This window comes from Microcebus murinus, chromosome 4 (genome assembly GCF_040939455.1).
Source record: "Microcebus murinus isolate Inina chromosome 4, M.murinus_Inina_mat1.0, whole genome shotgun sequence".
Taxonomy (NCBI): Eukaryota; Metazoa; Chordata; class Mammalia; order Primates; family Cheirogaleidae; genus Microcebus; species Microcebus murinus.
The window spans coordinates 38,767,405-38,781,357 of NC_134107.1; the positions used below are offsets into that span (position 1 = coordinate 38,767,405).

A 13,953-nucleotide genomic window follows, 5' to 3' on the forward strand; every position below is an offset into this window, starting at 1 on the left:
TATGTAAGTTATCATTATACTTACACATAGGAATGACATTAAAATGTGTAACAAACTGAAAAATAACAGGTACCTAACTTAACTGGATACAACAAATCAAAATGGATTTGAGCCATAAACAACTGGTATGGTTATTATGGTAGAAACCAAATTTAGTATACTCTTTAATTCCAGATTTTTAGCCCTCCACAAAATATATTTTGTTATGTTGATCAAAACAAAAGATAGCAAGAGCCCCACCTACCCACAGACACAACAGAAACCCTTCTCACCTAGAAATTTAATTATTGTCCTAGCAATGTGGACTCACAGTTGTTTAATTTTAAACAAAAATTAATAAAATTTAAAATCTAATATGTGATTCCACATGGAGGTTAAGAATAGACATTCACTAAGTAAATATCTTTATGTTAAATGAATGTATTCTTGCAGTTAGTGTCAAGATTTCTAGTGAAAATTTCTAAATGAATTTAAGAATTTCTGTGCTTCAAACATTTATGAACTCAAAGATAAGATGTTTCAGGAAACTGCAGTAAATTTTTCAAATGTAGTTATGGTGTAGTTATAGATGCGGATTGATTAGATATCATATATATGTATACATATATATGTATACACACATATATATACACACACAGAATAACAAAGTAGATCAAAGGCAAGATATATAAATTATTACATATTGTATGGAATTTTGATACATGCATGTAACTATATTAAGAACAAGATACAAGTTTTGAATAAGTGACTGATGTGATGCATCTTTTCCCCCACCAGTGGTTAGATTATTGTGAGTTTACATTTTTGTGAAATTTCTTGTTAAATATGCTGGTTAAAATTCTGACTCTACCTTTAAAATTTACTGGATCTGGTTAAGTTTTTTGTGTTTTTGTTCTTGTTTTATATATATAATTCTTTTCCTCAACTTCAATTTATAAAATTCAAAATAGCTGAACTCATGTTATAGAGTAATACCATGTTTTCATGGAATAATGCTGAGAATATACTTGGTGCAATCACTAGTGCATAGTGATTAATCAATAAATATTTGCTTTTTATAGGAACACAAATCTAAACTATTTTGAAAAGGTGAATATACTATGACCCATGCTATAAAACTGTTTAACTTTGAAGTATATTCATTAAAACAAAACTGGATGCCCAAAATTCAAGTTTCTCTAAGTATGTGAAATAAAAGAAATTAATTTGGAAGGCTATTTACAAAATTACATATTATTAAAATATTGAAGCACTCTACATGCTATTTATCTATGGAATAGACTAAGAAACAATCACATTTCTAAGAAAGAATAATAGTACACTTACAGATTCAATGCAATACCCATTAAAATCCCATCAGCATTCTTCACAGATATAGAAAACATAATTTTACGCTTCGTATGGAACCAAAGAAGACCCCGAATATCAAAAGCAATCCTAGGCAACAAAAACAAAATGGGAGATATCAATATGCCAGATATCAAACTATACTACAAAGCTGCAGTAATTAAAACAATCTTGTATTGGCACAAAAATAGGAATATTGACCAGTGGAACAGATCTGAGAATGTGATATAAAACCATCCTCATATGGCCATCTAATCTTTGACAAAGCAGACAAAAACATACGCTGGGGAAAAGAATCCCTTTTCAATAAATGGTGCTGGGAAAACTGGATAGCCACTTGTAGAAGGCTGAAGCAGGACCCACACCTTTCACCTCTCACAAAAATCAACTCACGCTGGATAACAGACTTAAACCTAAGGCATGAAACTTTTAGAATTCTAGAGGAAAATGTTGGAAACACTCTCCTAGACATTGGCCTAGGCAAAGAGTTTATGAAGAAGTCCCCAAAAGCAATCACGGCAGCAACAAAAATAAATAAATGGGACATGATCAAACTAAAAAGCTTCTGCACAGCCAAAGAAACAGTCATGAAAGTAAACAGACAACCTACAGAATGGGAGAAAATTTTTGCATCCTACACATCTGATAAGGGGCTGATAACTAGCATCTATATAGAACTCACGAAAATCAGCAAGAAAAAATCAAATAACTCTATTGAAAAGTGGGCAAAGGACTTGAACAGAAACTTTTCTAAAGAAGACAGAAGAATGGCCAAAAAACATAAAAAAATGCTCAATATCTCTAATCATCAGGGAAATGGAAATCAAAACCACAATGAGATATCACTTAACTCCAGTGAGAATGGGCTTTTATCAAAAAGTCCCCAAACAATAAATGCTGGCATGGATGAGGAGAGAGAGGAACACTCCTACACTGCTGGTGGGACTGCAAATTAGTTCAACCTCTGTGGAAAGCAATATGGAGATACCTTAAAGCGATACAAGTGGATCTACCATTTGATCCAGCAATCCCCTTACTGGGCATCTACCCAAAAGACCCAATGACACTCTATGATAAAGACACCTGCACCCGACTGTTTATAGCAGTGCAATTCATAATCACAAGGCTGTGGAAACAGCCCAAGTGGCCATCAATCCAAGAATGGATTAATAAAATGTGGTTATATATACATATACCATGGAGTACTATTCAGCTCTAAGAAACAATGGTGATATAGCACATCTTATATTTTCCTGATTAGAGCTGGAACCCATACTACTAAGTGAAGTATCCCAAGAATGGAAAAACAAACTCCACATATACTCACCAGCAAACTGGTATTAACTGAGCAGCACCTAAGTGCACACATAGGAACTACAGTAATTGGGTATTGAGCAGGTGGGAGGGGGTGGGGGCGGGTATATACATACATAATGAGTGAGATGTGCACCATCTGGAGGATGGTCACGCTGGAAACTCAGACTTGTGGGGGGAGAGGGGAAAGGGCATTTTTTGAAACCTTAAAATGTTTACCCCTATAATATCCCGAAAAAAAAAAAAGAATAAAGTAAAATGAGGCTAGATGTAATCAGAATGTTGAAACGTGGTTAAAAAGCGGAAATTGAAGAGGAGTAAATAGACATTTGAGAAACGAGGAAAACATATTACAAAGGCATGAGATTGTATTCATTCAAAGAATCACTCATCTATTGATTTATTAAACAAATATTTATTGATGACCTACAATGTAACAGGCACTATCTATACATTAAAAATGAAATTTGTTCAGTGATTTGAACAAAGTCTACCCTTATGGTATTTAAATTCTTGAGGAAGGCAGAAAACAAATATACACATAAATATACACATAGATATATTAATATAATATGTCAAATGTTGATTAATTCTATAGATGAATACAAAGCAAAATAGGACCATACAGAGTGTAATAAGGTGGGTTATTATTTTATATTGTATAGTTAAGGAAGACATAATTGATAAGTAACATTTGACTGGAGGACAGAAGGAAGTGTAGAGGGAAATAACAGCATCTTGGGAAAGTATATTAAGAAAAAACAGACAAAAACATTCACCAGGGAAAAGAATCCTTATTGAATAAATGGTGCTGGAAAAACTGGATAGCCCATGTAGAAGGCTGAAGCAAGATCCACACCTTTCACCTCTCACAAAAATTAACTCACCCTGGGTAACAGACTTAAACCTAAGGTATAAAACTATTAGAATTCTAGAGGAAAATGTTGGAAACATTCTCCTAGACATTGGCCTAGGCAAAGAATTTATGAAGAAGATCCTAAAGGCAATCACAGCATCAACAAAAATAAATAAATGGGACCTGATCAAACTAAAAAGCTTGCACAGCTAAAGAAACAGTCATGAGAGCAAACAGACAACCTACAGAGTGGGAGAAAATTTTCGCATCCTACACATCTGGTAAGGGGCTGATAACTAGAATCTACTTAGAACTTATGAAAATCAGCAAGAAAAAATCAAACAACCCTATCAAAAAGTGGGCAAAGGACATAAACAGAAACTTTTCAAAAGAAGACAGAATAATGGCTAACAAACATAGAACCAGTAAGAATGGCCTTTATCAAAAAATCCCAAAACAATAAATGTTGGTGTGGATGCGGAGAGATAGGAACACTTTTACATTACTGGTGGGACACTAGTTCAACCTCTGAGGAAAGCAATATGGAGATACCTTAAAGCGATACAAGTAGATCTACCATTTGATCCAGCTATCCCATTACTGGGCCTCTACCCAAAAGAACAAAGGACAACCTACAATAAAGACACCTGCACTCGAATGTTTATAGCAGCACAATTCATAATGCAAAGCTGTGGAAACAACCCAAGTGCCCATCAATACATGAGTGGATTAATAAAGTGTGATATATATGTGTGTGTGTATATATATATATTTATATATATATAAATATATATATATTTATATATATACACACACACACACACACACCATGGAGTACTATTCAGCTCTAAGAAATAATGGTGATATAGCACCTCTTGTATTTTCCTAGATAGAGCTGGAACCTATACTACTAAGTGAAGTATCACAAGAATAGAAAAACAAGCACCACATATAGTCACCAGCAAATTGGTATAAACTGATCAGCACCTAAGTGGACACATAGGAATTACATTTATTGGGTATGGGTAGGTGGGAGGAGGAGGGGGTGGGTATATACATACATAATGAGTGAGATGTGCAAAGTTTGGGAGATGGTCACGCTTGAAGCTCAGACTTGAGGGGCGAGGAGGGGCATGGGCAATATATGTAACCTTAAAATACGTAACCTTTGTACTCCCATAATATGCTGAAATAAAAAGAAAAAACAGAGAAAGGATATTTTCAAAATATCTGGTAAAGTATATGCTAATCCTGTTTGAGGGACATGATGGAGCAGAGTAGGTTGAACCAAGGTAGTGTTAGGAGAGGTCAGGAAGATGGTGGTAGGCCAGACCTTTAGGCTATGTTGACCATTGAAAGAAATTTTGGAGTGAGTTGGGAAGCCATGGAAATACTTTAAAGAAAATAGTGAAATTGTACTGATATTGTTTATTGACTTCTGCTACCCATCTCATACTTTCTATGTTTTTCCTTTATCATATGGGCTAGAAGGCTAAAAACTACATTTATCAGATTTCCTTATACTTAGAGATCTGGAAACTTGAGTTTCACTAGCGAGATGAGAGTGTCATATTTAGAAAGCAAAATTAAGCAGTGACCATCTTCCTATGAAGATTCTTTCTATCTCTGCTAATTAAGAAGATTGTGGTTTTTCTGATAAATATGCTATTTAATAGTGGAGAAAAAATGGAGGTAATAAACATTTACTGATGGAAATCTATGATTGATTTTCTGATGAGTTTGAACACTGTGATGACTTAATTACTAGTGGAGCATGGGCTAAAGGTGCATGATATCATAAAGTGGCAAAAGAGTTACTTGAATAATTTACTTGTGATCATTTGCAAAAATGTTTCTATGAAAGGGAAGGTAAAGATGACACATATTTAAGATTGCATCTTAGAACCCAAAAAGTATTAGAATTAAAACATGGGCTGGATGGGATTAGGGAAAGTTGCTTCTGACAGTATTGGAGGCATAAAGACAATAATCCAAAATAACAAAGTTTAAATTCTCTGATCAAGGCCTGAACGTAAGATCAGATAGCTTCTATAACTAGCATAATTGTTTTTTAAATATACATCTTTTTGCCACAAAGCTGATGCAACCAAAAATCAGTGAAAAATTAGTCTTTCTCTATAGTTTTCTCTATTGTAATATTAGTTAAATTAATAACAGAATTGCCAATACTCATATGTGAAGGTTAGAGTTATAAGAAATGAGTTTATAAAAAATAAAATGGAATAACTTGAATGAATTCTAGGTATTATCAATCTGTTAATTGATTAATGTTTATTTCCACCCCCACCCCCCAAAAAAGGTAATTCTCTTTTATATGATGCAGCTACTTAACACTTGCTTGATGGCATACAATTATTTTACCCAGGGTAAATATCCAGCTAGAGAAAGGCAACACTTCTCATGTACTAGATTGTTAACCCTCATCATTTCTAGATTATAACTGTAGTCAGATCTCAGGATCACTCATGGGGACAAGTTGAAAGTCAGACCCAGGAGCAGATAGATAATTCATGAAATTATTGACAATATTTCATTACTGTTTGTTAGTAAAAACTTTAGGGATATTTATATGGATTGATGCTTGGAAAGTTATATTAAGGAACAAGGAATACAATATTATATCAAGCCAAATATAGTTACGTGGGAAAACAGACAGAAGGTTTTCTATTTAATGTGTTAGCACAAGCACCCTGGGGTAGTCCTAATAGATATCAGACAGTTGACTATATTCCTACTAAGTTGAAACCTATGTTAAATTGAATTCAGATGCCAGAATTCTTTATGTGATAAATGAATACAAAGCCTTAGTTAGATAGAGCTATTGTGAATAATTATGCTGAAAACATTGGAGGAGTATTGCTATGAGTTTTGATAGTCCTTTAAACATTTCAAACAAGTGAGTAGCATAGTCCAACTCATTTCAGAAATACAATTCTAGCAGGATTATGGAGCATAGATGTGTATAGGGTAGGGGGCCAAAGGAGACGTTATAAAACCAAAGGCTGAAGAACTAGTTTTAAGTTAGGCCAGTAGCACAGAAGACTGATAAAAGACTGCAGTGGCAGCAAAAAATATACATTAGAGGACAGAATTGAGAAATTTTGTTAAGATTAACTTTTTGAAACTTAAACACAGAAAATGTAGAGGAAGGAAGTATGTATGGGGACAAGGATGAGTATGAAATTCCTTGTCTAGTCTGAGACAGAAAGTAATACAAGATTGAATGCAATTGTGTTTCTCTAGAGATGGAGGATAATTATTCTATTTGTCTAATCTATAACAATTGAATTTTAATTTAATAATTTAATTTTAAATATCTATTTTCCAAGGTCTGACAGGGTTATACAATCAGGGAATGGTTAGGCAAGGTACTAAATATAATTTCATGGAAAGAAGTGATACAAGCTTTGGATTATAATATTCCTATTCATTTAGAAGTGACAACCAAGTGTTGTAACAGCACCAAAGGATAGATATATGTAGACATTATGCTGCTTTTAAAATACCTATGTAACAAATAGACTCGGTAATACCAACTCCCTTGTTATCAGAACCAACAGTCATTCACCTCCCAAATGGCAGTGTTGAGAATCTACAAAAGTATCAATTAGTTAATGTCTCAGTCTCCTTTCACCCCAAATTTGAATCACTTCCAAGAAATATTCTGTTGTAATAGGACACGTAAGAAAGCACATTTCAATCTTTACTCATGAAATGAATCTCAAAAGGAAAATAAAGTACAAAATGATAGTAAAGCCCTTCCTTTGCTTGATTACATTTCAAAGGTGAAGCAACTAGTGTTAATCATTAACAAACTAAACATTTCATTCCCCCCTGCTATGAATTTATCACAGTGCAATGTCACCCTGAACAGCCTTTGCATTTGCATTACTTAATCTTTCTATAGTGAAACAAGCAAGTGATTAAGACTTTGTCAGATCTTAGATCTATAGGAAATAATAATCATGGGTTGAATATTATTTGTCCCATCAAAGGAAGCTTAATGAAAATAAGGTTGTTATATTCTAAGAACAAAATAGAGCTTGTACCACTGACTATAGCCACACACTGTGACTTGCAGAAATTTTATACAGATGAGTATCATCTCTTCTGGGTTGTCATCTAGAGAAGACAAATAGTATAGTATAGTATACTATTTAGAAATAGTATCCCATTGTAACAAATAGGTCTTGATTTGGAAACAAACATCCTGAGATATCCCATCAACAGTTATTTCAATTGTAAATCACATAATGAATATGCAGACTGACATGTGGCAGGATAGCAAGAGTAGAAAAGATTTCAGTCATGGATCAGCAGAGATCTGAGATCATGTCCCATTTCTGTCACTCACTAGCTGTATGGCCTGGGGTAGTACCAGGTTTTATGCCACTGTAAACCTTAGATTCCCTAAATATAATTAGAAATAAAATTCTTACAAGAATTATATAAGGTAATATATCTTAAAGACTTACCACAGTGTTTAGAGCATGCAATGAAGAGTTGACAAAACATAGCTGACAGTGATGATGAAATACTGCTTGTGGTTGTTTTGATGTTTTTCTTGTTAGAACTCTCTGGTCTCATGCACATTTATTGCATTTGACTTTCTGTAAAGCTTGCAATAAGAGACAATTCAACTTTAAAAAGTACTTATGGATTTTTTGTTTCAAACTCAATACACCACTAAAGCAAAGAAATCCTCAATACAAATCAGATTCAGAGAACAGTTTTACAAAAATTTTATAAGGGCAAAATGTAATTTTCTACATATACCATAAATTCCATACTGTCCCTCCCCAGCATTACAACTACCCATGCATGAGTAAAATGAATAGGGAATGGAAAAATTATCAGTGAAATTACACACAGGTTAAGGGGATTGAAAGGCATAGGAGAAAGCACACTTTGATTTAAAACAGGGGTCATGGAAAGTCTCATTGATGGGGTGACAAATGAGTAGAGCTATTAATATATAGTGGAGAAACTTTTTGGCAGGAGGATCTACAAGTGCAAAGGCTCGAGGTAGAGTAACTTGAAGTAATTTAGGACTATCAAGAAGGCCAGTGGTGTTGGAACCTCATGATTAGTAGAGAGTGATAGGACACCAGGTTATGAATTTGAACTTCAGGATTAGGGCACATAAGAACAAATAAATGGAATGCTCTGATTTGCATTTTCTTTAGTTTTTATCCCTTTATTAAATATTTAGGATAGTATCTCAATTCAAATATAGTACTTCAGAAGAGTACTTTCTGATGTTGAAATGAAAATAAATTTTAGAATACTTTTTTATTCTTAACTTTGACAAATTGGAAACTTTTACACTGAATTCTAGCCTAGCTGTTCTTTATCTTCCTTGTAGAAACTGAAGGGTCCAAGGCAAATATTGTAATATAGTCAATAAATGGTCTATGTTCAGGTTTTTTGCTGTCTTACCCTCAGCTAGTACACCACTAATTATCACTTAATTATTTCCATTATTATCAGTGAAAAGATAAAATTCTTACTTTATGATCTTATCTCTGTTCTTCCTATAAGAAAACTTTTACTTCCTGAAGTTTATTTTCTAATCCCATTTTCACATTCAAGTGTAGGTGTAGTACTCAGTATTCTCATTCAAGAAAATATGCAGAAACTCCTGTAACACCTGAAGTACAGCATCAAATCTAAAACTCTTTACACTGTAGGGAGAAATAAAAATCACCATACCTGGCATCCAGAAATGGCAAAGAAATAATGACATCAGACTTCAAAGGAGCTGTTGCTTAGGAGATCCCATCACAGCCATTCCACATTTCAGATAATCAGATTATTATTAAAATGATTATTAATATTATGAAGTTTAATTACTGCCTTGGATAGTCCTCCCAACCCCAGAGATAGAGTCCATCTCTGTTGCCCAGACTGGAGTACAGTGGCATGATCCATCACAACTTGGATAGATTTTATATTTAGACTGAAAAAGAAAATAAGCCTTTAAGTTGCTGTGTTGGGGATCACCAAGATAATGTCCAGATTTGGTGATTTACTAAGGAGACCTACAGGACTTAGCATATAGTCATTCTCGTGGCTACCTGCTGTAGTGAAACAATGCCAAGCAATATCAGAAAAAAATCATGTACCTAGGGCAAAGTCCTAAGACAACCAGGCACAAGTTTACAGGAGTACAGAGTCTTCTTTCAGTGGAGTCACACAGGATGCACTTAATTCCTCCAGCAATAAGTTATAAAAACAAATGTGAATGTTGTCTACCAAGGAAGCTCATTAGAGACAGTGCTTAGGGTTTATATTGGGGGCTGTTCACATAAGAAGTCTCTGCTTAGCAGGTAGCAAAATTCCAGACTCCTAGAAAGAAAGCAGATGTGCAGCACAAACCATATGGTTTGCACAAACTTTTTAGGCAGAATGAGTCATTCTTATTAGTTAGAAAATTGTGAGAACCCTCCTGAAATTCAAGTTTCCAGATGCCAGTCAATGCCAGTCTTACCAGCAGCCCTTAAAGATAGCTTTCTCAGAACCGCCATGTTAACCCTTTTCTACAGTTGTCAGTCTGAAAATCTAGTGACAGTATGACAAGATTATTACTATATAAGAGGTAGGTAGGTCAGCATAGGGGAGAAAAGCAACTGTACACTACAACACTGGCTGAAAAACTACTTGTTTTGTGAAGCCATTTAACTTTTTCAATAAGTAGCTGTAAATGCTTCGCTTTTCACGTGTTGCAGAGTATGCTTGGATAACTAGATAGAGCTAATATAAAGAAAAAAATTGAAAAAAAAATTCTTACTTAAAAATAATACTTAGAGAAGTAACATAGGGCAGTGGTTCTGAAATTTTAGGTGCTTACATTCAGACAAAGATCACAATGTAAATGCAAAGTCCTGGGCTCTAGACATAGAAACATGCTTTAGTAAATTTAGGACATGTCATAAGAATCTGTATTGTTCTTCATTGTGACTCTAATCTCAGGTTAGTCTGATTCAATGTTGGTGAAGCAACACCAGATTTCTCATTTGCATTTCTGGCTCTGCTTTCTCATGACCTTGAGTAAATCATTCAAATCCTTGAGTTGATCATATTTACAATCTTGTTAACCTGTACAATTATAAAAGAACTATTTTTTTAAGAAAAAAGTAACCTATCCTTGTTTCAATCTTTGTATCATTCTTGTTAGGATAATTTATGGCTCTCTTCTTCCTTTTTGATTTTGTATTCACAATCAGTCACTTTAATTACGTTCACCTTTAAATAAATGATTCTATTGAGTATTTGCTGATGATTTGGAGGAGAAAAAGGAAATAACTATACCTATTAATTATTAAAATGCTAGAAGCCTATTTTCTGAGTGACTTGAAAGTCATGAGGCCAATATCTCTGAAAGTGGCAGAGCCATGGCCCTGACCTAGGGTCTTGTCACTCTACTTGCGGAGTGATATCCACCTTACTGTCATGGCAGGGAAGTACTGAATCTTGTGAAATAGTGAGCTGTTAATTAATTTATTCAGCCAATATTTGTTAAGCAACTGATTTCTTTCAGGCTTCCTGGGGATACAATAATCAACAAAGCAAAACTCCTGCTTTTGTGGAGCACATTACGTTTTAGAGGTAAAAAAAGATTTCTTGTTAATAAATAAACAATAATTAAGCATATATATACACACAGAGTCATATTTTTATATGTATAGGTATATATAATAAAATTGGGTAATTATTATTATGAAAACAAAGAACAGGGTGCTGGAGTTAGTGGTATCCTTTTGTATAAAGCAATCCTGTAAAAAAATGTAGTGTTACCTGGGTAGAAACTTGAAAACAATGAAGTGTTTAAACAGTGGGGTAAGAGCATCTGAGGAAGAGAGAAAATTAAAAGTAAATGTCCTGAGGCAGAAGGTTCTTATGAAATTTAAGAAACAGAAACAAAGACCAGTGTGATATAAGCAGAATGAACAATAAGGAGAATGGAATTTTGTGTAGCTAAAAAAGGTAGGCTGGTCTAAGAGGGCCTAGTAATCCAAAGTAAAAATCTTTTGGGTTAAAACACATTTTTAATCAAAATCTCAGTGAGACAGGAAGCCATTGGAAGGTTTCAAGAAAAGATTATAATGAACGGATTGGATATTAAAAGAATCATTATGGGTACTGGGCAACAAATAGTTTGGAGGGGCAGAGGTGGAAGTGCAGATTTAACATAGGAACTGCTAGAGTAGTTTAAGAAATGTAGTTGTTTCTTTTTAATTTTAAGAGATTGGTGGGATTTGTTTATTCTAAACATGCAGAAATCATTTTAGTAAAAAAAAAAAAATTCAATTCACAGGAGCACATGAGGAAGGAATCTAGGTACATGTGTTCCTTTTAAAAAAGGGCAGAATGGAGGGCAGACACAGGGCTCAAGAGGATTTATGTTCTCAAAGTAGTGAGGAAAGATTAAAAAGTTGATGCTTCGATTTCCCAAAGAATAAAAGAAAATATCAATTCAAAATGCATGAATATGAGTTAAAACCTTTTTATCATAAAATATGAATAGTAGCTGTTTCTATTAATGCTTTATTGGTATTTTCAGTATCCCAGCTATTTTTACACTGAGGTCTTTATTAGAATTTGAAAACTAGGAAAGGAAAGAGATGATCTGAAATTGAAATTTTATGCCTTTTGTGTAAAATATCAAATGGAAACTGAAACTTCAAAATGCTACTCAAATGCTTACCCACTTAATAAAAAAATCCTTTCTCATCGCAATTATAGACTAAAATATGTCTTATTAAAATATTATATCCCTTTGTTATAGAAAATAAACATATTAATTATTTTCTCTCAGATATTACTTTTTAACATAAGTAAGGAAAAATTTGTAGAAAATAAATTACCCCAGAATGGAACAAAAGGACCTTATTTTATAATTCTTCCAATAAAAGTAAATAAAATTATAGTCTTTATTAGGCTTTTATATTTACAACCTAAACAGAAATAAATTTGTATAAATAAATATTATATAATAAAATAAATAAATAGTGGAGATTCATTTGATACCACAAATCTAGGGGCCTTATAAGGATGATCACATTATATTTGACTCATTTATCTTACAAAATGTAAGTACAACAAATAATTATATAGGGTAATTATTTTTTTAGATAATTAAAATTAAGAGTATTCTTTTGGAGGTGAGAAAATTACATGCCTGCTCTTTACACACATACTTGTATTTACTGAATATCCTTTATACATAAAACCTGTGCATATGTATTCATACATGTCTTTATACATGTGTATGTATAATTATCTTGAATATAAGGACACAAAGCAATATGTACATTTATTTCTATACAGATAATTATAGGAGAGGTCTTCTCTCTCTTGATAGGGGTATTGTCCATAGAAGCTAGAGATCTTCTCACTGTATAACCATAAGCCCAGTTTATAGCCCTGTGAGGGCAGTGGGTGGGGAATAGTGGCGATGAGTATACTGCATTACCTGTTCTTTTCAAGACACTGCTGTGTCTAAGTAGCATGAAGTAGAGTAGAGCACCCAGTGGAACTAAATGTTTGGCTTTGAGCTAAGAGAAGCAAAGGGAAAACATACATACTACTTTTGTTTTTGATTGATGCTCTCATGGTACATGGGAACACTACCCACAGAAAATTTGGGGTCAAAAATTTTAATATCAAACATAGGCAAGGATACTAGATATATAATAAAGAGAGAGGTGGGAAATGAGGGATTGGATAAAATGTCTTTGGCATAAATTAAATTTAAAAGACAGTTAAACTGGCCAGGCATGATAGCTCATTCCCCTAATCCTAGCACTCTGGGAGGCCAAGGTGGAAGGATCACTTGAGGTCAGGGGTTCAAGACAAGCCTGAGCAAGAGGGAGACCTTGTCTTTGCTAAAAATGGAAAAAATTAACCGGACAACTAAAATAGAAAAAATTAGCCAGGTGTGGTGGTACACTCCTGTAGTCCCAGCTACTCGGGAGGCTGAGGCAGGAGGATTGCTTGAGCCCAAGAGTTTGAGGTTGCTGTGAGCTAGGCTGATCCTACTTCACTCTAGCCCAAGGAACAGAGTGAGACTGTCTCGAAATAATAATAATAATTTTAAAAAGGACAGTTAAACCTAATGAATCTCAGAAGTCTGAGATGCAAACAATAAGAAACAATGGCATTTATCTCACATGATGCTGTGGTCCTCTGCCCATCGCATATCTGAAAGCATATAATTTGAAATATTTCAAGTTATTATCTGAAAAACATATAATTTCATTTTGGAGGTTTTGGAAGTCAATGTGAAAGAACAACTTAATCTTATCTCAATTGCTATTTCCTCAGTGAAGTATTCAGAAAACTCATCATTTTTGTGATATGATCTTAATGTTTTCTTTAGTAATAGTTATCACTGCTTGTAATTATATTTTTAT

General features: G+C 33.8%; 1 long non-coding RNA gene across 1 annotated transcript in view; it reads right to left on the minus strand.

Annotated features, from left to right (window-relative positions):
• The window catches only part of LOC142870468 (uncharacterized), a 45,663-nt gene that overhangs the window by 3,846 nt on the left and 27,864 nt on the right, over window positions 1–13,953 (minus strand). The window contains exons 5-6 of the long non-coding RNA XR_012918833.1: window positions 8,014–8,156; window positions 1,327–1,437 (exon numbers count right to left, since the gene is read on the minus strand). This is a non-coding gene — a long non-coding RNA (uncharacterized LOC142870468). The remainder of the gene's footprint in view (window positions 1–1,326; window positions 1,438–8,013; window positions 8,157–13,953) is intronic.